Source organism: Lolium perenne, chromosome 7 (genome assembly GCF_019359855.2).
Source record: "Lolium perenne isolate Kyuss_39 chromosome 7, Kyuss_2.0, whole genome shotgun sequence".
NCBI classification, from domain to species: domain Eukaryota; kingdom Viridiplantae; phylum Streptophyta; class Magnoliopsida; order Poales; family Poaceae; genus Lolium; species Lolium perenne.
Genome location: NC_067250.2, coordinates 112,410,663 through 112,436,097, shown reverse-complemented (window position 1 = coordinate 112,436,097; position 25,435 = coordinate 112,410,663).

The following is a 25,435-nucleotide window of genomic DNA, read 5'->3' as shown; positions in this document are numbered from 1 at the left end:
GAAAGCACAGGAGCTACAGTACGTGCGCCAGAAAAAGCGGAGGACGTGTGTCCCCCACTTGCGCGACGTGTCAATACGGTGAGTAATTTGGGCCCGCAAGACATCGAGAGAGAACTTCTCGCATTTTCCAGGAACAGCGGTCGTGGCTATCGTCAGCAGTGATGTCACCTTAGCAAGAGAAAATTTCGACTCAGCAGTTGCATAAAAAACGGCGACAGCAGAAGATTATGGAGCCTTTGATCAAATACAAGTTTTTGATCAAATGCTCGGGGGCTACTTTGGAAAAATGAAAAATTCGAGAAAGACAAATTAGAAATGGCGAGAGCCTATGATCAAATACAAGTATTTTTCCATAGCCTCGGGGACTACTCCCATCGGGAGCGCTGTTCGCGCACCCGAGAGATTTGAAAACTTCGAGAGAAAAGAAAAATATAACATAAGGCATGGAGCCTACACCCAAGCACAAGTCCTTGGCTGTAGCCTCGGGGGCTACTCCCATCGGGAACGCTGTTCGCGTGCCCGATGAAATTATAAAAAACAAAGAAAGAAGAACAAAAGAGTATATTTCGAGTTATATAAATAACTCTACATATACTCCCATCGGGAGAGCAATATAAGTCATCCGTTGACTTGATAAAATGTGCTATTCCAACAGCCGAATAAGCACTCGACAATATATTCTCATAACGCCAAAGTTGCGAACAATTTCTGAATGCCGCAAAACTTTGCGAAGGTAAGACCCCAGATCCGTTCTGTGTGGCGTGGCGCTGTCTCTGACGTCGGTTTGCTACTTTTTTCCGTATCAACAGATACGAAGAAAAATTCTAACGGACGCGTTAGGTACCCGATAAATATGACTGGGACTCGACAGAATGGTAAGACCTTAAGCGGCACCTGTCGAAGTTTACACCAGTATCCCGAGATCATGTCCAGGGACGTGATCTTGAATTTGCGGATTGCCACTAGAGCAGTTAACTAGTACCTGATCCGTCAGATGAACTAGCCCCAACTACCATTATCCCTGTACAATATAGAAATTTGTGTATGATAAAGTTCAGAATTATCGAATAAATATAAAGGTGGAGATTTTCCCTGACTCTACGATTCAAGCAAAATCTCGGGGGCTACTGACATAGGCATCCCCAATGGGCCTGCCAAAGATGGTACCCGGGGTTTACTGAAGGCCCACGACCCGAAGTATAAGAACAATTCGGAAGACCAACTTGCTAGTTAAGGAAAGCTAGAGTTGTATTAGGAGAGAACACTTGTAATATTACGGGAGGAGTTAGAAACCTTCCCAGACTCTGTAACTTGTACATCACGAATCCCTCGGCTCCACCTCCTATATAAGGGGGAGACGAGGGACAAAGAAAGCATAGATTCATTGTTTCACAAACCCTAGTCTACAACCCATAGGCATTGACAAGTTAATCCCTTGTCATTCGGTCTTGCTGAAAATAGGTGGGTTGGTGTTTTGAAAGTTCTTCAGTTTTGACCCAGGGTGGTCGTGGTTTCCATGGCCGTTGTTGTTCTGAGCGATCTGCTGCAGTCCAGCGATGTTGTCTTGGTGTTCAGCTCTCTCGGCTTCTCGGTCGGCCATCATTATCTCTAGCATCTGCATCATGGCATCTTGGTTGGCGTTGCGGGTTGGTGGGGCCATCTGACATCGAGGTAGATGATAAGATAAGAGGGAAATTTCTATGTTTTGTTTGATTTAAAGTTCTAAAAGTTCAAAACTTGAAAACTTGACTAGTGTTGAGGGGGTAAAACCAACAAAACTTTTTCATTCATACCAAACATCACACATTACAAATCTAACACTCCGTTGGTTTGAAGAAACATTCATTCGCTCTACGATACAAGGGGATCCTGATACAACTCAAACCTACTTAAGTGCTGGGGTGATACTACTCTTCAGGGTGGATTCTTCATCTTTACGGGTAATGTGCTTGGCGAGAGGCGAGGGCGTTGTCCAACTCCTTGCGGGTCTTGTACAACATGAAGTCGAGGTGTGCTACATAGTGGTTCATCTCTGTGTGCGGAGGCATGGTCATCGGTCTTCCCATGGGGTCATGTCTTGGGTAGTAGATGAAGCGAGTGTTCTTGATCTTGTTCTCATTTTGTCCACACAGACGGGCAATTGCTTCTTGCATAGCTCTGACGAGTCCTTCCTTCCAAGTGTTTCCCGTTACAGAAAACCATATGGTTTCCCATACCGGGGCTCCAAGCTTTCTTCGTAGATCTGCAGAAACTTCCCATCGAGGTGGTCCTCCCAACTGATTATAGAGGGGTGTTCCGAAGAACTCGGGATACGGGCTTCCTAGATATTCCACTATTTGCTTCAAGTCTTTTTCGAACATCAGGTCTCCTCCGTGACCAAGCTGATAGAACTCCCATTTGTACTCCATCTATGAACAATGAGGAGGAGTAAGTTAGAGAAGTGTCCATGTGTGCCAAATTTTTATGTAGAAAGAAGGTAGAGTATGAATGTCGCTTTTGAAAAGATCTCAAGGATAAGAGTGAGAATAAGTTTTCATAAATATTCACTTTATTTGTTTTGAAACTAAGTTTTTCAGACGTCCATTCTAACTAGGGTCTCCTAAGGTCAAACAATGGCTCTGATACCAACTTGTCAACACCCGGATTTTTAAGTCCAGATGCCTGTTATGCCATACATCGCAATCCCAGGAATATTGTTGTTGCGAGAAATAACAGTTGAATATCATAATTCATCATTCATTACATACCATAGTCGTCTTACAAATTCAGATCACATGATCCATATTACACAAATAGTTCATCTATCGATCAACAAACAATCACAAGTTCATAGAGGAAGCGTAAATAGAAATGGACTCTCTAGTCCACAGGCCAACGTCTGACGTCAGAAGATTCCCTAGTTGTCGTAGACATCTTGGTTGCAGTCATCTTGATAGTTCTGCTCCTCTTCATTGTCTGGCCATTTGAATAGCCAGGGACACAGCCGTGAGTACTTTAAAGTACTCGCAAACTAATAATAATGTAAGTACTATCAATTCTAGTAAGGGGGTGCTAAGCTCTAGTTTATTTGCATAAAGCCAATTTTAGTTCACAAGTATTTGAGAAAAGACTTATTCATGTGCTAACTAACTCAAGTGGGAACATTAGTGTCATTCCCACAACTCAAGTTGTCATTCAAAAACAAGTCACCAATTCACCATTCACTTTACCAATATTTTCAAGAATCTGACACCGGAAACTGTATGGCCTTTCCAACCGTCCGTAACCGTGGACACGGCTATTCGAATAGGTTTACACTCTGCAGAGGTTGCACACTTGTGCCACAACATTTGATTTCACCCGCCGGGATTACCCCGAATCATCGTAACACAGTACACGGATCATCAACCATAACCTTTCACTTACAAACCCTAGTATGAGCACCTCTCCCCATGAGCTTGGCCTCCCAGTGAAGACAAACTGTCAACCTGGGAACTGCACAGGGCTTGGCCGTACAATTCACCTCAATTCACATCATTTCTCAACAACGGAGGCAGCCTCGGCATAACCCCTATGATGTGTGTTCAGAGGGAACCCATACTAAGATGCATAAATTTCCAGTTAAGCCCTACCCATAATCAGGTATTGTGGGGGTACTCAAAATTGGAAAGGTATCGCATTCAAACCAACATCAGTTTTATCAAAAATCACCATCTTCTCCAAGTCATATTCACCTTCAAAATTCATTCAATGGAATGACTCATCATTCCAAGGTTTCAAATTCATTTCAAGTCACATGTTCCCATCTAGAGTAGTCAAGTTTTAGTATTTAGCACTAGCACTAATCATGAGGGGTGCTATCTTGCTTGGCTAGCTTTGAGACTAACTTTGCTACTCTAGTAACCTTCTTTAACTTAGACCAAAGTTAACTATAAAAGTAACTCTTTAAGTAAACCAGTAAAAACTTGTATGGTAAAAACTTGGGATAGGATTGTAGTAAGAAAGGTAAGACTAATGGTGCCTTGCCCCAAAGGGCTTTGCACTTTGCAAGAATATTAGCTTGCAACCGTATAGCTTGCAAAGGTGTTAGCTTACCTTGGTTGTTGAGGTGATCAAAGTTCTCTTCTTCTTCTGGGTAGAATCCTTCCTCTTCCTGGTATTCTCCGGTACTAGCGTCTATACACGAATACGAGGATACAATCACCAAACAATAGTTAAGTAGCCTTAATTAGCCTTAATGGCTCACTCCAAATGATCTAGCATCATCACTTAGCATTGCTACCGAGAATTAATCTAGGGTTTTCTTACTTAGGGTTAGAGAAATAATTTCCTCTCATTACATATGTAAATGATAGTTTCCATTTAGTTCTTGAGGAATAATTTCCTCTCATTGAATCTTCTTAAGATTTAACTTCTCAAACAATCATACATGAAATCATGTTGACCTAAGTCAACCATTCATTATCATCACTTGAGAAAATGATTTAAATGAGGTAGAATACATCATACTATTTAACAATGCTTTAGAAATTATCTAGACTTTAGAGAGACCAATTATGCAAACCAAATTTTAGCAAGCTCTATGTATTTCCTCATTAATAGGTACAAAGTATATGATGCAAGAGCTTAAATATGAGCACAACAATTGCCAAGTATCACATTATCCAAGACATTTTACCAATTACTACATGTATCATTTCCTGATTCCAACCATATAACAATTTAACGAAGAAGATTCAACCTTCGCCATGAATACTATGAGTAAAGCCTAAGGACATATTTGTCCATATGCAACAGTGGAGCGTGTCTCTCTCCCACACAATGAATGCTAGGATCCATTTTATTCAAACAAAACAAAAACAAAAACAAACCGACGCTCCAAGCAAAGTACATAAGATGTGATGGAATAAAAATATAGTTTCAGGGGAGGAACCTGATAATGTTGTCAATGAAGAAGGGGATGCCTTGGGCATCCCCAAGCTTAGACGCTTGAATCTTCTTGAAATATGCAGGGGTGAACCACCGGGGCATCCCCAAGCTTAGAGCTTTCACTCTCCTTGATCATATTGTATCATCCTCCTCTCTTGATCCTTGAAAACTTCCTCCACACCAAACTCAAAACAACTCATTAGAGAGTTAGTGCACAATCAAAATTTACATGTTCAGAGGTGACATAATCATTCTTAACACTTCTGGACATTGCACAAAGCTACTGAAAGTCAATGGAATCGAAAAATCCATCAAGCATAGCAAAATAGGCAATGCGAAATAAAAGGCAGAATCTGTCAAAACAGAACAGTTCGTAAAGACGAATTTTATTGAGGCACCAGAATTGCTCAAATGAAAATGCTCAAATTGAATGAAAGTTGCGTACATATCTGAGGATCACTCATGTAAATTGGCATAATTTTCTGAGTTACCAACAGAGAATTAGGCCCAGATTCGTGACAGCAAAGAAATCTGTTTCTGTGCAGTAATCCAAATCTAGTATGAACCTTACTATCAACGACTTTACTTGGCACAACAATGCACAAAACTAAGATAGGGAGAGGTTGCTACAGTAGTAACAACTTCCAATACTCAAATATAAAATAAAAATACTGTAGTAAAAAAAACATGGGTTGTCTCCCATAAGCGCTTTTCTTTAACGCCTTTCAGCTGGGCGCATAAAGTGTGTATCAAGTGTTATCAAGAGACGAAGTGTCAACATCATTTTCAAAATTTATCCCATTAGGTATCTTAGGTGCTCCCTTATCTATAGTGGTTCTCTAAACTTTATAGATGAAAAGGTTGAACCCAATGTTCCCATAGCCTCTTCAAGTTCACTAATCCTTTGGGTTTGATTATCATGAATAGCACAAGATTCTAAGATGGCAACTCTCTCATTAATTCCTCCTAGAGATTTATCAAGTTTATCAGTGCTATCAAGTAATGATCCCAAATTAGTAGTAATACTTGGAAGGTTTTGCTCTATGGTTTCCAACTTTTTCATGATATATTCAAGAGAGATTTCAATTTTAACTTCATTAACAGGTGGTATTCCAAATATACTCTCAATAATGCAACTAGCTTCTAAAGCAGGAGCGCCTAGGAAGTTACCTCCTGCGAGACAATCAAGGACATACCTATTCCAGCTAGAGATACCAACATAAAAATTCCTGAGTAGGATAGTGGTGGAGTGTTTCTTAGTGCACCTATTATGGGCATCACTAATTCTATACCAAGCATCTTTTAAACATTCTCCCCCTTGTTGCTTAAACGAACGAACTTCAACTTCAGGATTACTCATTTTAGCAATAGTAAATAAAGCAAACTAGATAAAGTAAATGCAAGTAACTATTTTTTTTGTGTTTTTGATATAGAGTATGCAAACAAGACAATAAATAAAGTAAAGCTAGCAACTAATTTTTTTGTATTTTGATTTAATGCAGCAAACAAAGTAGTAAATAAAATAAAGCAAGACAAAAACAAAGTAAAGAGATTGGGATGTGGAGACTCCCCTTGCAGCGTGTCTTGATCTCCCCGGTAACGGCGCCAGAAAATCTGCTTGATACGCGTACATCACGCGTCCGTTGGGAACCCCAAGAGGAAGGTGTGATGCGTACAGCGGCAAGTTTTCCCTCAGTAAGAAACCAAGGTTTATCGAACCAGTAGGAGCCAAGAAGCACGTTGAAGGTTGATGGCGGCGAGATGTAGTGCGGCGCAACACCAGGGATTCCGGCGCCAACGTGGAACCTGCACAACACAACCAAAGTACTTTGCCCCAACGAAACAGCGAGGTTGTCAATCTCACCGGTTTGCTGTAACAAAGGATTAGATGTATAGTGTGGATGATGATTGTTTGCAGAAAACAGTAGAACAAGTATTGCAGTAGATTGTATTCAGTGTAAAAGAATGGACCGGGGTCCACAGTTCACTAGTGGTGTCTCTCCCATAAGATAAATAGCATGTTGGGTGAACAAATTATAGTTGGACAATTGACAAATAGAGAGGGCATGACCATGCACATACATGATATGATGAGTATAGTGAGATTTAATTGGGCATTACGTCAAAGTACATAGACCGCTATCCAGCATGCATCTATGCCTAAAAAGTCCACCTTCAGGTTATCATCCGAACCCCTTCCAGTATTAAGTTGCAAACAACAGACAATTGCATTAAGTATGATGCATAATGTAATCAATAACTACATCCTCGGACATAGCATCAATGTTTTACCCCTAGTGGCAACAGCACATCCACAACCTTAGGGGTTTCTGTCACTCCCCCACATTCGACAGAGGCATGAACCCACTATCGAGCATAAATACTCCCTCTTGGAGTTACAAGCATCAACTTGGCCAAAGCCTCTACTAGTAACGGAGAGCATGCAAGATCATAAACAACACATAGATAGATTGATAATCAACATAACATAGTATTCACTATTCATCGGATCCCAACAAACACAACATATAGCATTACAGATAGATGATCTTGATCATGTTAGGCAGCTCACAAGACCCGACAATGAAGCACATAAGGAGAAGACAACCATTTAGCTACTGCTATGGACCCATAGTCCAGGGGTGAACTACTCACTCATCACTCCGGAGGCGACCATGGCGGTGAAGAGTCCTCCGGGAGATGATTCCCCTCTCCGGCAGGGTGCCGGAGGCGATCTCCTGAATCCCCCGAGATGGGATTGGCGGCGGCGGCGTCTCTGGAAGGTTTTCCGTATCGTGGCTCTCGGTACTGGGGGTTTCGCGACGAAGACTATTTGTAGGCGGAAGGGTAGGTTAGGGGGCCGCACGAGGGCCCCACACAGTAGGTCGGCGCGGCTAGGGGCTGGGCCGCGCCGCCCTAGCGTGGCGCCGCCTCGTGGCCCCACTTCGTCTTCACTTCGGTCTTCTGGAAGCTTCGTGGCAAAATAGGCCCCTGGGCGTTGATTTCGTCCAATTCCGAGAATATTTCCTTACTAGGATTTCTGAAACCAAAAACAGCAGAAAACAGCAACTGGCTCTTCGGCATCTCGTTAATAGGTTAGTGCCGGAAAATGCATAAATATGACATAAAGTATGCATAAAACATGTAGATATCATCAATAATGTGGCATGGAACATAAGAAATTATCGATACGTCGGAGACGTATCAGTGGACAGAATGTGAACAAGCTCAAGAACACTCGCTTCAACTACTACCCAAGGCATGGCCCCATGGGAAGACCAATAAACATGCCACCGCACCCGGAGCTCAACCACTATGTTGCATACCTGGACTTCATGTTGTACAAGACCCGCAAGGAGTTGGACAACGCCCGCGCCTTTCACCAAGCACATTACCCCTGAAGACGAAGAACCCACCATGAAGAGTAGTATCAATAGATCACTTGCGTAGGTGTGAGTTGTATCAGGATCCCTTGTATCGTAGAATGAATGAATGGTTCTTAAAACCACCGGTGTGTTTGTTTGTAAGGTGTGATGCTTGGTATGAATGAAACAATTTTGTTGGTTTTTACCCCCTCAACACTACTCAAGTTTTCAAGTTATGAACTTTTTAAACTTTAACCAAACAAACCATAGAAATTTCCCTCTTATCTTATCATCTACCTCAATGTTCAGATGGCCCCTCCAACCCGCAGCACCAACCAGGATGCAATGATGCAGATGCTGCAGATGATGATGGCAGATAGAGAAGCCGAGAGAGTTGAAAGACAAGCCAATATTGCAGCCCTGCAGCAAATAGCTCAGAACAATCAAGGCCATGGAAACCATGATCATCCTGGATCCAAATTGAAGAAATTTCAGAACACCAACCCTCCTATGTTCAGCAAGACCGAAGAGCCACTTGATGCTGATGACTGGATCCAAACCATGGAGAACAACCTGGAAGTTGCGGGAGTAGAAGCCGCAGAAAAAGTACCGTTCGCCACCCACTACCTGTCAGGACCTGCCAGAGCCTGGTGGACAAGTTCCCGTCCAATGAATGCGGGACAGATGATGACTTGGGAAGAATTCAAACTCAAATTCAGCAAGTACGATGTGCCCCAGGGACTGATCAAGAAGATGAGGGACGAGTTCCGCGAACTCAAACAAGGAAGGATGTCCGTGGTGGAATACCGTGACAGGTTTCTTACTCTGTCAGGGTACGCCCCGGATGAGACCGACACCAACGAGAAGAGAAAGGAAAGATTTCTGAATGGATTGCATGATGAAATGCAAACTGTGTTAGTAAACATTCTGTTCGCTAACTTGGAAGCTCCTGTGGACTCAGCCATACAGATGGAAGGGAAGCTACATCAAGCCAACAAGAACCGCAAGCGCCGTATGATGAACCAGAATGGGCCCAGCAATGCCCAGAAGTACCGCAACAAATCATCGGGAGGATTTACCCCAAGACACAACAGGCAAACTACTCAGACATACCACCCAAACTACTCCAACAATAATGGAGGATCCCCGAAGCCCGGAGGCCACAACAACCACCTCAACAACAACAGCAACAACAACAACAACAACAACCAGAGTGGTGCCAACAACAATAATCCCAATACTGCCCCAAGAACTGGAAGCAATGCCATCCCCGTCACCCCAAAGGACAAGTCAACGGTAACCTGCTATGAATGTGGAACGATTGGGCATTACTCCAATGAGTGCCCCAAGAAACTTGCCAAGACTGCCCCCAATACCACTGCACCTGCCCAGCAACAGCGCCGCTTCGCAGCTAAAAGGAACCCGAACAACAGCAACGGCCGTCTCTACCACATGAGGGCCACAGAAGCACAGGAAGCCCCCAGACCATGTGTCAACACCCGGATTTTTAAGTCCAGATGCCTGTTATGCCATACATCGCAATCACAGGAATATTGTTGTTGCGAGACATAACAGTTGAATATCATAAGTCATCATTCATTACATACCATAGTCGTCTTACAAATTGAGATCACATGATCCATATTACACAAATAGTTGATCTATCGATCAACAAACAAGCACAAGTTCATAGCGGAAGCGTAAATAGAAATGGACTCTCTAGTCCACAGGCCAACGTCTGACGTCAGAAGATTCCCTAGTTGTCGTAGACATCTTGGTTGCCGTCATCTTGATAGTTCTGCTCCTCTTCATAGTTCGCCTTGCTTGAGTTCGCGAAACTCGTCTCTCATCTTCTTAATCAGTCCTTGGGGCACATGGTACTTGCTAAACTTCAGCTTGAAGTCTTCCCAGGTCATCATCTGTCCCGCATTCATTGCGCGGGCACTTGTCCACCAGGCTCTTGCAGGTCCTGGCAGGTAGTGGGTGGCGAACAGTACTTTCTCTGCGGCTTCTACTCCCGCAACTTCCAGGTTGTTCTCCATTGTCTGGAGCCAGTCATCGGCATCGAGGGGCTCTTCGGTCTTGCTGAAAATAGGTGGGTTGGTGTTTTGAAAGTTCTTCAGTTTTGACCCAGGGTGGTCGTGGTTTCCATGGCCGTTGTTGTTCTGAGCGATCTGCTGCAGTGCAGCGATGTTGGCTTGTCGTTCAGCTCTCTCGGCTTCTCGGTCGGCCATCATTATCTCTAGCATCTGCATCATGGCGTCTTGGTTGGCGTTGCGGGTTGGTGGGGCCATCTGACATCGAGGTAGATGATAAGATAAGAGGGAAATTTCTATGTTTTGTTTGATTTAAAGTTCTAAAAGTTCAAAAAGTTCAAAACTTGAAAACTTGAGTAGTGTTGAGGGGGTAAAACCAACAACACTTTTTCATTCATACCAAACATCACACATTACAAATCTAACACTCCGTTGGTTTGAAGAACCATTCATTCGCTCTACGATACAAGGGGATCCTGATACAACTCACACCTACTTAAGTGCTGGGGTGATACTACTCTTCAGGGTGGATTCTTCGTCTTTACGGGTAATGTGCTTGGCGAGAGGCGAGGGCGTTGTCCAACTCCTTGCGGGTCTTGTACAGCATGAAGTCGAGGTGTGCTACATAGTGGTTCATCTCCGTGTGCGGAGGCATGGTCATCGGTCTTCCCATGGGGTCATGTCTTGTGTAGTATATGAAGCGAGTGTTCTTGATCTTGTTCTCATTTTGTCCACACAGACGGGCAATTGCTTCTTGCATAGCTCTGACGAGTCCTTCCTTCCAAGTGTTTCCCGTTACAGAAAACCATATGGTTTCCCATACCGGGGCTCCAAGCTTTCTTCGTAGATCTGCAGAAACTTCCCATCGAGGTGGTCCTCCCAACTGATTATTGAGGGGTGTTCCGAAGAACTCGGGATACGGGCGTCCTAGATATTCCACTAGTTGCTTCAAGTCTTTTTCGAACATCAGGTCTCCTCCGTGACCAAGCTGATAGAACTCCCATTTGTACTCCATCTATGAACAATGAGGAGGAGTAAGTTAGAGAAGTGTCCAAGTGTGCCAAATTTTTATGTAGAAAGAAGGTAGAGTATGAATGTCGCTTTTGAAAAGATCTCAAGGATAAGAGTGAGAATAAGTTTTCATAAATATTCACTTTATTTGTTTTGAAACTATGTTTTTCAGACGTCCATTCTAACTAGGGTCTCCTAAGGTCAAACAATGTCTCTGATACCAACTTGTCAACACCCGGATTTTTAAGTCCAGATGCCTGTTATGCCATACATCGCAATCCCAGGAATATTGTTGTTGCGAGACATAACAGTTGAATATCATAAGTCATCATTCATTACATACCATAGTCGTCTTACAAATTCAGATCACATGATCCATATTACACAAATAGTTGATCTATCGATCAACAAACAAGCACAAGTTCATAGCGGAAGCGTAAATAGAAATGGACTCTCTAGTCCACAGGCCAACGTCTGACGTCAGAAGATTCCCTAGTTGTCGTAGACATCTTGGTTGCCGTCATCTTGATAGTTCTGCTCCTCTTCATAGTCTGGCCATTTGAATAGCCAGGGACACAGCCGTGAGTACTTTAAAGTACTCGCAAACTAATACTAATGTAAGTACTATCAATTCTAGTAAGGGGGTGCTAAGCTCTAGTTTATTTGCATAAAGCCAATTTTAGTTCACAAGTATTTGAGAAAATACTTATTCATGTGCTAACTAACTCAAGTGGGAACATTAGTGTCATTCCCACAACTCAAGTTGTGATTCAAAAAGAAGTCACCAATTCACCATTCACTTCACCAATATTTTCAAGAATCTGACACCGGAAACTGTATGGCCTTTCCAACCGTCCGTAACTGTGGACACGGCTATTCGAATAGGTTTACACTCTGCAGAGGTTGCACACTTGTGCCACAACATTTGATTTCATCCGTCGGGATTACCCCGAATCATCGTAACACAGTACGCGGATCATCAACCATAACCTTTCACTTACAAACCCTAGTATGAGCACCTCTCCCCATGAGCTTGGCCTCCCAGTGAAGACCAACTGTCAACCTGGGAACTGCACAGGGCTTGGCCGTACAATTCACCTCAATTCACATCATTTCTCAACAACGGAGGCAGCCTCGGCATAACCCCTACGATGTGTGTTCAGAGGGAACCCATACTAAGATGCATAAATTTCCAGTTAAGCCCTACCCATAATCAGGTATTGTGGGGGTACTCAAAATTGGAAAGGTATCGCATTGAAACCAACATCAGTTTTATCAAAAATCACCATCTTCTCCAAGTCATATTCACCTTCAAAATTCATTCAATGGAATGACTCATCATTCCAAGGTTTCAAATTCATTTCAAGTCACATGTTCCCATCTAGAGTAGTCAAGTTTTAGTATTTACCACTAGCACTAATCATGAGGGGTGCTATCTTGCTTGGCTAGCTTTGAGACTAACTTTGCTACTCTAGTAACCTTCTTTAACTTAGACCAAAGTTAACTATAAAAGTAACTCTTTAAGTAAACCAGTAAAAACTTGTATGGTAAAAACTTGGGATAGGATTGTGGTAAGAAAGGTAAGACTAATGGTGCCTTGCCCCAAAGGGCTTTGCACTTTGCAAGAATATTAGCTTGCAACCATAGAGCTTGCAAAGGTGTTAGCTTGCCTTGGTTGTTGAGGTGATCAAAGTTCTCTTCTTCTTCTGGGTAGAATCCTTCCTCTTCCTGGTATTCTCCGGTACTAGCGTCTATACACGAATACGAGGATACAATCACCAAACAATACTTAAGTAGCCTTAATTAGCCTTAATGGCTCACTCCAAATGATCTAGCATCATCACTTAGCATTGCTACCAAGAATTGATCTAGGGTTTTGTTACTTAGGGTTAGAGAAATAATTTCCTCTCATTACATATGTAAATGATAGTTTCCATTTAGTTCTTGAGGAATAATTTCCTCTCATTGAATCTTCTTAAGATTTAACTTCTCAAACAATCATACATGAAATCATGTTGACCTAAGTCAACCATTCATTATCATCATTTGAGAAAATGATTTAAATGAGGTAGAATACCTCATACTATTTAACAATGCTTATTATGATTTAAAATCACCATTTATTTCATGTGAGAGTATTTGAAAAGGGGTCCAACTTCATATGAAATTACTTGAGACAAGATTTAAATGAAGTGAAACACTTCATATGATTTGCATAATAGTTTTGGACAATATCACTAAATTAAACTAGCCATATAGTCCTTTATTTCAACTAGGGCATGATCATCCAAGGTGACCACACCATACTTTTGCATAAACAATTAGTGTAAGTGAAATGTGAGCTATTAGAGTTGGAATTAACTAAATATCAATTTTGGTTGATTTTTAAGATTTATTTGAATGTGCAAAAGTACCTGACTTAATCTTTTTGGCACCTTATTTCTACAACAGATCTCACAATGAGACCAGTGGCATTGGTTAGAACTTTTCAATAGCTTTCCAAAAATATAAAGTTGGTTAAATTTGGCCAAGCCAAACAGATCCTATTGAATTTCAAAGTCAGGACCAATATTTGAATTAAACTGAAAAGGATTAAATGAATTTGAAACTTGGGATTAGGCGGGAAAGCAACTTGGGCCGAAACGCGGGAAAAAGAATTGGGCTGGCCCAGTAACGCGTCGATGCGCCACGGGCCAACTGACAGGGTGGGACCCAGTGGTCAGCGACTTCATCAACCTGAATCGGTACCTTTCAACTGGAGCCGTCGGATTAGAAGACGATCGAGCGGCTGTGCGTCGTCGTCGTCAGGGAGAAGGGGTTGCTGCCGCGGCGGAGGTAGGGGTTGGCGGCGAGCTGAGGCTCCGGCGATCAACGGCGACGAGGCAGGGCGACGTTGTCGACGACGCTGAGCTCAACGGTAGTCGCGGCAGGGCTTGGGGTGGCCTAAATCGAGAGATTGCTCTGCGGCGGCTTGCGGGTCTCCGGCGTGCGATTGGGCAGCGATGGTCACTAATTCAGAGAGGAGATGGTGCGAGGAGCTCGAGAGAAGGGAGAGGAGCAAGATTGGTGTGGAGGAGGAAGTGCGGGAGGGGCTGTATTTATAGTGGCGCGCGGGTGCTGTGGATGCCGTGGGGGTCGACAGCGGCGCGGAAAATCCGGCGATGGAGAGGGGTAGGCGAGGGCAGGGCGGGGTAGGCGACCTCAAGGCGGTGCTAGCGCGCTAGCTAGCTAGGTGGGGGACGGCCTGGCGAGCGCTGGCGATGGTGAGTTCTGGCGGCATGGGCGCGGGAAATCGACGAGGTGGTCGACGGCAACATGCGGCGCGAGGGCAAGGGGCGTGTCTGGCGGTTTGCAAGGACGGTGGTGAAGCTCAACATGTAGCCAGGGGGTCCGAGGAAGGCTTCGAGCAGCGAGGCGACAGGTGCTCGGCGCTGCCCGTGGCGCGCGCGTGTGCGACGCCCACGGCATGCGCAGGACATCCTGGGCACATCCGTTCCCGGCGGTGGCGGGTTGATCTTCGGCGATGGCGGTGCTAGGCAGCAGTAGGGAGGCAAGGTGGAGGGTTTAGGCACCATGGCCAGGGTTAGGGAGGTGAGGAGAGGAGGGGAGTGTGCCAAGTGTGACATGGCCGGCATGGCCATGTCCATGCTAGGTTTGGCCCCCTCTTAGGGTTTCTATGCTTAGAGTAGGGAGAGAGGGGACAAGGGGACCAGTAGGTGTCAAGTGGTGGTAGTTTAGAGTTGGGGAAAACACTATTTCAAATAGTGTTGAATTGATGCCTATTTGCAAATTTTGCCAAAATTGGGTTTGGTTTAAGGGGTTCCAAAATTTTAAAATGGTGCATTTGGATAAGTTGCAAATGACCAGAGACATTCACAAGTGGTGGTGGAATTTTAAAAATAAAAGAATTGCAAAATTGCAATGTGTGAGATTGTTGCATTTGATAAAAAGTTCCAACTTTGGATGAGCATTGTTTTTGATCCAAGATGAATTTGACATGGTGGTCTTTACCAAAGTTGTTCTCCTTCATGTGATCTTGGATGAGGTGCAAAGAATTGGGGAATTTTAGTTTGAAAAACTTGAAAACCAGGGGCTCAAAGTAGTGACCAGAATATAAATGGCAGATTTGACCATTATCATATGTGATCACAATTTGAGTTTGAATTTGATTTGATTTGTGTTTCTTTGATTCCAAAATTTTTAATAAGTGTTTAGTAACATAATACAACCAATGGTGAAGGCCAAAATGGTCTAGGTCAAAGATTTGGAAAAATGGCATAAACCATATGTGGGGGTTTTGTGATTTTCTCACTTTTATTCTTTTCTTTTTCTTTGCTTCACTTAAGCATGTGTGAGGTTTATTTGGTGTTAGATTGAGTTAGGTAAAGGGTTCAAACCATTTTGGGGCAATGGGGGTGCCTAGGTCAAAATTTGATATTTTGGCTAAGTGCCACATATGCCTCTATGCATATGCTTTATTTGATTTTTGTTTTCTTTTTGGTTTCACCAAGATTTGAGTGGTAAGCCTTAAATTAGGTGTGTTGGGGTATTTCAAATCATCTACCAAGGTAGACAAAGCAAAGTTTAGTATTTGCAAAAAATAGCCATAGGCTTACATATGCCTCTTTCTTATTTAAGATCCTTTCTTTTTATTTTGTTTTTCAAAGGTTGGTGATAAGAGGAAAGAGGTTTAGGGTTTAGTGGGGTTTACCAAGGTTCACCACCATTTTGAAAAGTAAGAGAGGGTAGGGGTCAAGAATGAAATATTAAGGATATATGCCCACATATGTCCTTTCTCTTTTATTTTGGGTTTCTCAAAATTGACCCACTTGGTTTTGAGAAGGTTAGGGTTTAGGGTTTTGGAAATGTGTTCAAAGTAATAAACAAACAATCATGGCAAAAACACAAGGATTAGGTATGAGCACTATGCATAGCACTCTATGTAAGAAAAGTTTTTGTTGGTTCTCATTTTTGGAAAAAGGAAATTCATTTTCTCTTTGTTTTCAAATTTGGGATGTTACAAACCCTTCCCCCTTAAACAAATCTCGTCCCGAGATTTTAAGAAAAGTTAGGTTCCTAAGAGAGATTGGGCAATATGATTTAACATGAAAACATACTTGGCATGGCCTGAGGTACTTCTTGGGCTTCTGTTGCAGTCATGTTGTAGAGGCGGCCGTTGTTGTTGTTCTGGTTCCTTCTTGTGGCAAAGCGGCACTGGTTCTGAGCAGGTGCAGCGGTGTTGGCGGCAATCTTGGCTAATCTCTTGGGGCACTCATTGGAGTAATGCCCAACCACTCCACACTCATAACAAGTGATGGTGGCCTTGTCCTTGGTGGCGACGGGGATGGCGTTGCTTCCAGTCCTAGGGCCAGTGTTGTTGTTGTTGTTCCCGTTGTTGTTGCTGCTGTTGGGGTTGGTGGTGTTGTTGTGATTGTTGTTGTTGTTGCCTCCGGGCTTCGGTGGTCCTCCTTGGTTATTGGTGTAGTTTGGGCAGTAAGTCTGGGCAGTGGGCTTGTTATATCTTGGAGCAAATCCTCCTGATGAGTTGTTGCGGTACTTCTGGGTATTGCTGGACCCATGCTGGTTCATCATCCGGCGTTTGCGGTTCTCGTTGGCTTGGTGAAGCTTCCCTTCCATCTGGATGGCGGAGTCCACCAGGGCTTCTAGGTCAGCAAAGGGAATATTGACCAGTACGGTATGCATCTCGTCATGTAATCCGTTCAGAAATTTTTCCTTCCGCTTCTCGTTGGTGTCTGTTTCGTCCGGGGCGTACCATGACAGTGTAAGGAATCTGTCGCGGTATTCTACCACGGACATTCTGCCTTGCTTGAGTTCGCGGAACTCGTCTCTCATCTTCTTAATCAGTACTTGGGGCACATGGTACTTGCTAAACTTCAGCTTGAAGTCTTCCCAGGTCATCATCTGTCCCGCATTCATTGCGCGGGCACTTGTCCACCAGGCTCTTGCAGGTCCTGACAGGTAGTGGGTGGCGAACAGTACTTTCTCTGTGGCTTCTACTCCCACAACTTCAGGTTGTTCTCCATTGTCTGGAGCCAGTCATCGGCATCGAGGGGCTCTTCGGTGACATAGGCATCCCCAATGGGCCTGCCAAAGATGGTACCCGGGGTTTACTGAAGGCCCACGACCCGAAGGATAAGAAGAATTCAGAAGCCCAACTAGCTAGTTAAGGAAAGCTAGAGTTGTATTAGGAGAGAACACTTGTAATATTACGGGAGGAGTTAGAAACCTTCCCGGACTCTGTAACTTGTACATCACGAATCCCTCGGCTCCACGTCCTATATAAGGGGGAGTCGAGGGACAAAGAAAGCATCGATTCATTGTTTCACAAACCCTAGTCTACAACCCGTAGGCATTGACAAGTTAATCCCTTTTCAATTGGCGCCGTCTGTGGGAATTAGAGGTGTCAAGGATCTGATCTCGATGGCACGTTCAAGATCGTCGACTTCGTCAACAGCAAGCAACGCGATGGATCGAGGTAAACAGATCGCAACTGGTCCTGTCGATTTTGTTCCTCACCCGCCCTCCCGTTTGGATGCATATGCGTATCTGGAGGAGCCTATGGAGATGACGTTCGGAAGATTCCACTTTCGCGTCGAGAAGGAGGGAGCGTATCGTCTCGAAATTCTGATCTCGTCGGGATTATCGGCGGTCGACTCCGATTTTTCGCACTCAACATCATCAATCGAGTCAGGAGAAGAGGAGACTTCATCGCCACGCTTCATCAGCACCAGGGCAAGCGAAAAGCTCGCCAAGATCTTCAGCGACATGTCCTTCGAGTCGTTTGCGGACTCAGATATAAGCGATGACTCGAATAGCTTCGACAGTTTCAACTTCATCGACAGATCCACTACCGTTGGCAAGGTCTTCACCAATCTCTATGATGGTTTCACCAAACCCAACATGGTTCAATATCCAAAATATCATCAGATCTATGCAATTGGGGATCCGAGTCGCCCAGAAGAGGAGACATCAAAGAACTTCGACGAGGCAGGGAATCCATATGTCGATCCTGCAGATCTCACGAGAGGCCTAGGAACAAAATATATTGGACCAGGGACACGAGAGATGGTGCAATTTTCACAAGAAGTGTGGGATTGAGTCGCAAGAGCTATAAATGGCACAGAGCCAATGACTGTAACGGTGACACCTGAGGAGTTAGAAGCATATCAGTATAGGCTTGAACGTACCAGGCGGGAGCTTGAGAAGCAGAAAATCGAGTTGGATAGAAGGCAGGAAGCAGCCTCTGCATCAAGCAGGCGAAGGGTGGACTTAAGTCGACATTCAGGAACTTCGGGAGATAGCCACAGAGAAGCTCGGAACAGAGCAAGATCAAGGCTGCAAAACATACCTGAGGCAGAAAGAGAGCACTTGGTTCAAAACCTCGACATGTCTTTTATGTCAATATACACGAGAGGGAACATTATCCCTAAAACAACGGAAGCTGGGTATATAGCGACACAAGCCTTTATCCTTGCATCCAGGCCACCTCCCGGAGATCCAAGAGAGGCATTATACAATATGGCCATGGCAGGTGTAGGGGCCATGGGAATGGCGTTTGCAGCACACCTCCCGAAGGAACAGCAAGGCAAAACAGTCCACGGCCTGCGGCAGCAGCACCAGTTCCCGAAAGAACAAGTGGAGCAAGAGACACAACAGCGCAAGCAAGGGTGGACAGAGCACGACAAAATAGAAGAGAACATCGGCATTCCCCAGAGCTAGATGACGAGGATATGTGTGGGCTGCCGTGCTTCACAAGGAGGGTCCGAAAAACTCGAGTTCCTTCGGGGTTCAAATTACCCGATAACTTCAAAAAATTCGACGCCCTGCAAGATCCAGAGGATTGGCTAGTCGATTATCTCGAGACAGTGAAGCTGACAGGAGGAACCAGAGCAACAGCTATGCAGAGCATCCAGGTACATTTGAGTGGAGCTGCGCGATCTTGGATAAAAAAGCTTCCTCCAGGATCTATCGACAACTGGGATAGCTTCGAGGATGTGTTCGTAAAAAATTTCTGGTCCACTTGCAAAAAACCTGCATCACTAGAGGAACTGAGGGCGTGTCGACAAAAGCCAGACGAATCAATGAGAAAGTACATCCAAAGGTGGAATATCATCAAAAACTCGGTAGAAAATATATCTAACGAGAGAGCGATAGATGCGTTTGTCGCAGGAATCAGGCGGGGAGATTTTGTCGAGGACTTGGGAATAACTAACCCAAAGACAGTATCCGCATTGATGGAAATAGCAAACAGATGGGCAGATGGAGAAGATGCTGTTCACAACAAATGGCATAGGTCACCAGAGGAGGATCGCGGTCGAAATTATCAAAATAGGCGACGATTTCCTCAGCAGTACTCGAGCTATGATGCTCCTGAACAAATTTCGGCTGGCGTTCAAGCAAGCGCTGGAGGAACCAATAGAGATGACTATCAAAGAAGCAACGAGCAGCGAGGCGACAGTAGAGATGACTCCCGAAACAACAGGCAAAATAATGGGCCAAGGTTCCAGAGACCTTTCGTGTCCCCCGAGGAGATGATGAACGGGCCGTGTCAGATGCATTTCTATCTCGACAACAATGGAAAGAGACAGTCAGGACACTTGCAAAAGGATTGCCGAAATTTTCAGGCAATGTTAAGGTGGGCAGGGCACGCCAATGCCCAGACGACACATAGAAACCCTCAAGGGCCCAGGAGTGAGATCCACTTGCCACCTCCTCCCGCAATTACGGATGAAAATCGACACCAGCTCAGAATAGCGGCAGCACCTGCACCACCACCCTACGTTGATCCCAATTCTAACGGAGCGGTCTCGATGATTCAGAAAGGCAGGCCATCCAATAGAGCTCAGAAAGTAATCTCGCGACAGGTGTTCATGGCAGAGAAGATGCCTCCACCAACGGTTGAGTACCTCAATTGGTCATGACAAGATATTGGCTTCATAATAGCGGATCATCCACAGCAAGTTCCTCGACCAGGGCAGTCAGCACTTATCTTACCAGCAGTAATTGCAGGATTCGACGTATCTCGAGTATTTATAGATGGAGGCAGCAGTTTAAACCTTATGTACGCAGATACACTAAGGAAGATGAACATATCTCTAGAAAATCTGAAACCAACTGACACACGTTTCCATGGCATCACGCCAGAGAAGCCAAGTTATCCATTGGGGAAGATCAATCTCGACGTTCAGTTTGGGACTCGAGAAAACTACAGAATAGAGAGGCTGGAGTTTGAAGTCGTGGATTTCCCATCACAGTACCACGCTTTGTTGGGACGACCAGCATATGCCAGGTTTATGGCGGTACCACATTACACATACCTGTTGTGGAGGATGCCTGGACCTAAGGGACCAATCACAGTCAAAGGAAGCTTCGCGCTAGCCGATAAATGTGACAAGGATTTTCATCGACTATCAGAAACCTTCGGGATGCAAGCAGAGTACATGGCGTCAAGACTCACGACTGATTATGATGTACTGCCAGATGTAGGAAGGCCTAACAAAGAATCAACCTTTAATACTGCGAAAAATTCTAAAGAGGTGCAGATTCACCCGACAGATCCAAAAAAGACGACGTCCATCGCGACAGACATGGACCTCGCATAGGAAAGCGCGCTCGTCGAGTTCCTCCGTGAGCACTGGAAAATCTTCGCATGGTGTCCAGCTGACATGCCAGGAGTACCCAGGGAACTTGCCGAGCACCACCTAAACTTGGATCCATTAGCGAGACCAATAAAACAACCTTTGCGGCGTTTTTCGGTGCCAAACCGCAAAGCTATGCTATCAGAGATTGATCGACTAAGAGAAGCTGGTTTCATCAAGGAGCTGCATACAGAGGCCACCTGGGTCGCAAACCCAGTGTTGGTCCCGAAGAAAAACACTAAAGTCCTTCGCATGTGTGTCGACTTTACGTGTCTCAACAAACATTGTCCAAAGGATCACTTTCCCCTCCCGAGGATCGATCAAATTATCGACTCCACGACAGGATGTGAACATCTTTCCTTCCTGGATGCATATTCTGGTTATAACCAGATCAGATTGAAAGAAGAAGACGAGGTGAAAACAGCATTCATCACACCTTATGGCGTGTTTTGCTATAGAACAATGCCTTTTGGTCTGAAAAACGCGGGAGCAACGTACCAGAGGATGATGCAGAAGTGCCTAGCAACACAGATTGGGAAAAACGTACAAGTGTACATTGATGCTGTCATCATAACATCAAAAAAGGGGACAACGCTAATCGAGGACCTGAAGGAAACTTTCGATAACCTCGACAAGTTTTGCCTCAAGCTGAACCCAACGAAGTGTTCTTTCGGCGTCCCTGCAGGAGAACTTCTCGGGTTTCTAGTCTCAGCAAGAGGGATCGAAGTTAATCCCGAAAAAATCCAAGCTATCGTAACAATGAGGAAGCCAACAAAGTTGAAATAAATACAGCAGCTAACTGGGCGAGTTGCAGCGTTAAGCAGATTCGTCGCCAGGCTAGGAGAAAATGCGTTACCGTTCTACGTGTTAATCAAGCAAGGCGAGAAATTCCAGTGGAATGAAGAGGCAGATAGAGCCTTCGAGGATCTTAAACGCACAATTTCAACACCACCAATCTTGGTGGCGCCGAAAGAAAAGGAACTCCTCTTGTTATACATTGCAGCCACACCTCAGGTGGTCAGCACGGCGCTAGTTGTCGAAAGAGAAGAAGAAGGAAAACTCCATGGAGTGCAAAGGCCGGTATATTTCATTAGTGAAGTTTTATCGCCTTCAAAAAAGCGGTACCCGCAGTACTAGAAGTTAGCATATGGAGTGTTCACAACCGCAAGGAAATTGCGCCACTATTTTTCGGCACACCCGATAATAGTGGTCAATGAAGCACCTCTATCAAATATCCTGAACAATCCAGAAGCTACAGGTCGTGTCTCCCTTTGGGTAATAGAACTTTCCCCTCGGGACATCACGTATGAAAAAAGAAAAGCAATAAAGTCGCAAATTCTGCCAAATTTCATCGCAGAGTGGATGGAGCTGCAAAATACAGGACCCCCAGATTTATCGAGAACTTGGACTATGAACTTTGATGGGTCCAAGAGGGTAGAAGGAGCTGGTGCAGGTGTGATACTTATATCACCTGAAGGCGACAAACTGAAGTATGTCCTACGGATGACGTTCCCAAACGCATCTAACAACGAAGCAGAATATGAAGCTCTCATACACGGGATGAAGATGGCGAAAGCTTGTGGTGCAACCCGATTAAAAATCTTTGGCGACTCACAGTTGGTGGCTCAGCAAGTCATGAACCAATGTGATGCAGTCAATGACAGCATGGTGGCATACAAGGAAGTGTACAACGAGCTCGACAAGTTATTTGATGGATGCGAAGTAAATCACATCAGCAGGCTGAGCAATGATGAAGCTGATGTTCTTGCAAACATCGGGTCGTAGTGCCTCGCAATTCCGCCAGGAGTGTTTTGGGAAGAGATAACAGAGAGATCCACAAAACCAAAGAAGGCGCAGAGGAAGGAGAAGGAGGAGAAAACTACGACGGCTCCCAAGGAAGCACCAGAAGAAGAAGAAGAGGACCAAAAGCTGGTGATGATGGTGCAGGTCCCATGGATGCAAGCGTACATATCATATATCTTAAGGAAAGAAATACCCGACGACCCAGTTGAAGCAAGGCGAGTTATGCGATGATCCAAAGCCTTTACAGTGGTCAAAGGGGAGTTGTATAAGCGCAGTATTTTGGGCGTACTACAAAGGTGCGTCACACCTGAAGAAGGAAGGATAATCTTAAAGGATGTACATGAGGGAATATGTGGTCATCACGCGAGCAGTCGAGCTATTGCGGCCAAGGTTTTTCGGGCTGGATTTTACTGGTTGACAGCAATCGAGGACGCGAAGGAGATAGTACGAACTTGTGACGCGTGCCAAAGATTTGCCGCAAAACCTCACTCTCCGGCAGCAGAATTGATGCCAATACCATTGTCTTGGCCCTTTACCCAATGGGGTCTCGATATGGTGGGAAAATTACACAAGGCCTTGCCAGGAGGATACGAGTACATGCTTGTCGCTGTTGATAAATTCACCAAGTGGATAGAAGCAAAGCCGATAAATTCACCAGACGCAGCGTCAGCAATAAAATTCGTGAAGAGCATTGTTTTTCGATTTGGAGTACCTCATAGCATCGTCACGGATAATGGCAGTAACTTCACATCCAAGGAATTCAAGGCGTACTGCGCAGAAGTAGGCACCAAATTGCACTTCACGTCAGTTGGGCACCCGCAAACCAATGGTCAAGTCGAGAAAGCCAATGGTATCATCTGCAATGGCATCAAGAAGCGCCTGCTAGGACCGCTTGAAAAGGCTCGGCATACTTGGCCAGAAGAGTTGCCTAGTGTTTTATGGAGTATTCGAACAACGCCAAATACGGCGACACAGGAAACTCCGTTCTTTCTGGTCCATGGAGCTGAGGTAGTATTACCGATCGAAATAGGGCATGACTCCCCAAGAGTCACAGAATATGATGAAGAAACTTCCAGAAGAGCATTAGAGGATGATGTAGATGCACTCAATGAAGCTCGAGATGAAGTATTATCACGGGTCACCAAGTACCAGCAAGACTTGAAAAACTACCACAGTCGATGACTACGGCCAAGGTCTTTTCAGGTCAGAGATTTAGTCCTACGGCTCAATCAACAGAGTACTGAAAAACTCGAGTCGCCATGGCTTGAACCTTACATCGTCAAAGAAGTAATCGAAGGAGGAGTATACAGGATCAAGGACAATAAGACAGGGGTTCCCGAGAAAAATCCCTGGAACGTGGCGCAACTCAGGCGGTTCTACGCTTAGAGTCGAAATATAGTCCTCCTTTGTAAAAATACAATGTACTGAAACGCCCGCGAGTTTTCAGACGCACTCTTTTCCTTTTCAGGGCACCGAGTGGGGCTGGAAAGGTTTTTAATGAGGCGGGCTCGCGGTGCTGCAATATAGTAAAAGATATTGATGATATACATCTTTTTCATCGACAGGCTCGGGGGCTCATAACCCACGACAGCAAAATATATATACTCTCGCAAAATAGTAAATTCATCGAGACGAAAAAATAGTGTAAGCTCCGGCCAAAGGCTTGGGGGCTTCGCAATATAGATTACACTTCACAATATAGACAGCTTCATTAACACAATGAATTCAACAAAAAATATAGACATGATTTCTCGCAATATAGTACAACTCAGTCAATGCCTAATATACTATCTATGGATAGACCTTTGTTATTTGCAGCAGTTGTCGTATGATCAGCATAGCTCCTTTGACAAAGAATTTAGAGTCCATCCGAAGAAGTTCGTCCATCATTTCTTCGGCTACAGGAGTCACAATGTCATTGATTTTGTCGACGTTACTTTTTCACTTCGACTGCTTGGCCAGGCATTTGGAGACAATCATCGTCAGATCTAATTTTCGATAGCAGATCTGTATCATGATCATGGCAAACCTTGCTCTAGCAGTTAATTGAGCTCGTACAAAGTTATGAATACGAGGAGCATCCCGAAATTTTTCCATCAGACCAAGAAGAGTGTCGGGTGTCTCGTTCCAAGGAAACATTGTATTGTACACCAGGGACAAGGTTCTTGTGCAGATGTCAAGGAATTCACGAACCTGACAGACGCGGTCTTGAAACCTGACAATCTGTCGGGTGCGTTCTGGAGTGGCCCAGAACAAAGAACCATGATCAAGGGAGAGGTTGACCAAGAGATTTGTCCTTGTATCTACCCTTTCGTCTTCAGCACAGCGTCACGGAAAGAACCTATTTGGTGACAGTACAGGAATTTCACAAAAGGAAACAGCAGGGAAAAAGAAGAAGCTTTGGTTTGCAAAAGCATACCTGTCATATCTACACTGGCCTCATTCATCAACTCGAGCATTAAATTCTCTCGAGTGGTCGCTTTTTCAGCTTCAGACACGGCGGCTTCCTTGGCAGCTATGGCTTCTTGAGCTTGCTGCAGTGCAACCTTCTCTTTTTCGGCTGCCTTTCGAGATTGTTCCATCATCACAGGTGTCTGTTTCTTTGCATACTGAAGATGCTGATGAAGTTCTTCCAAGTCTTCTGCTAAATCTT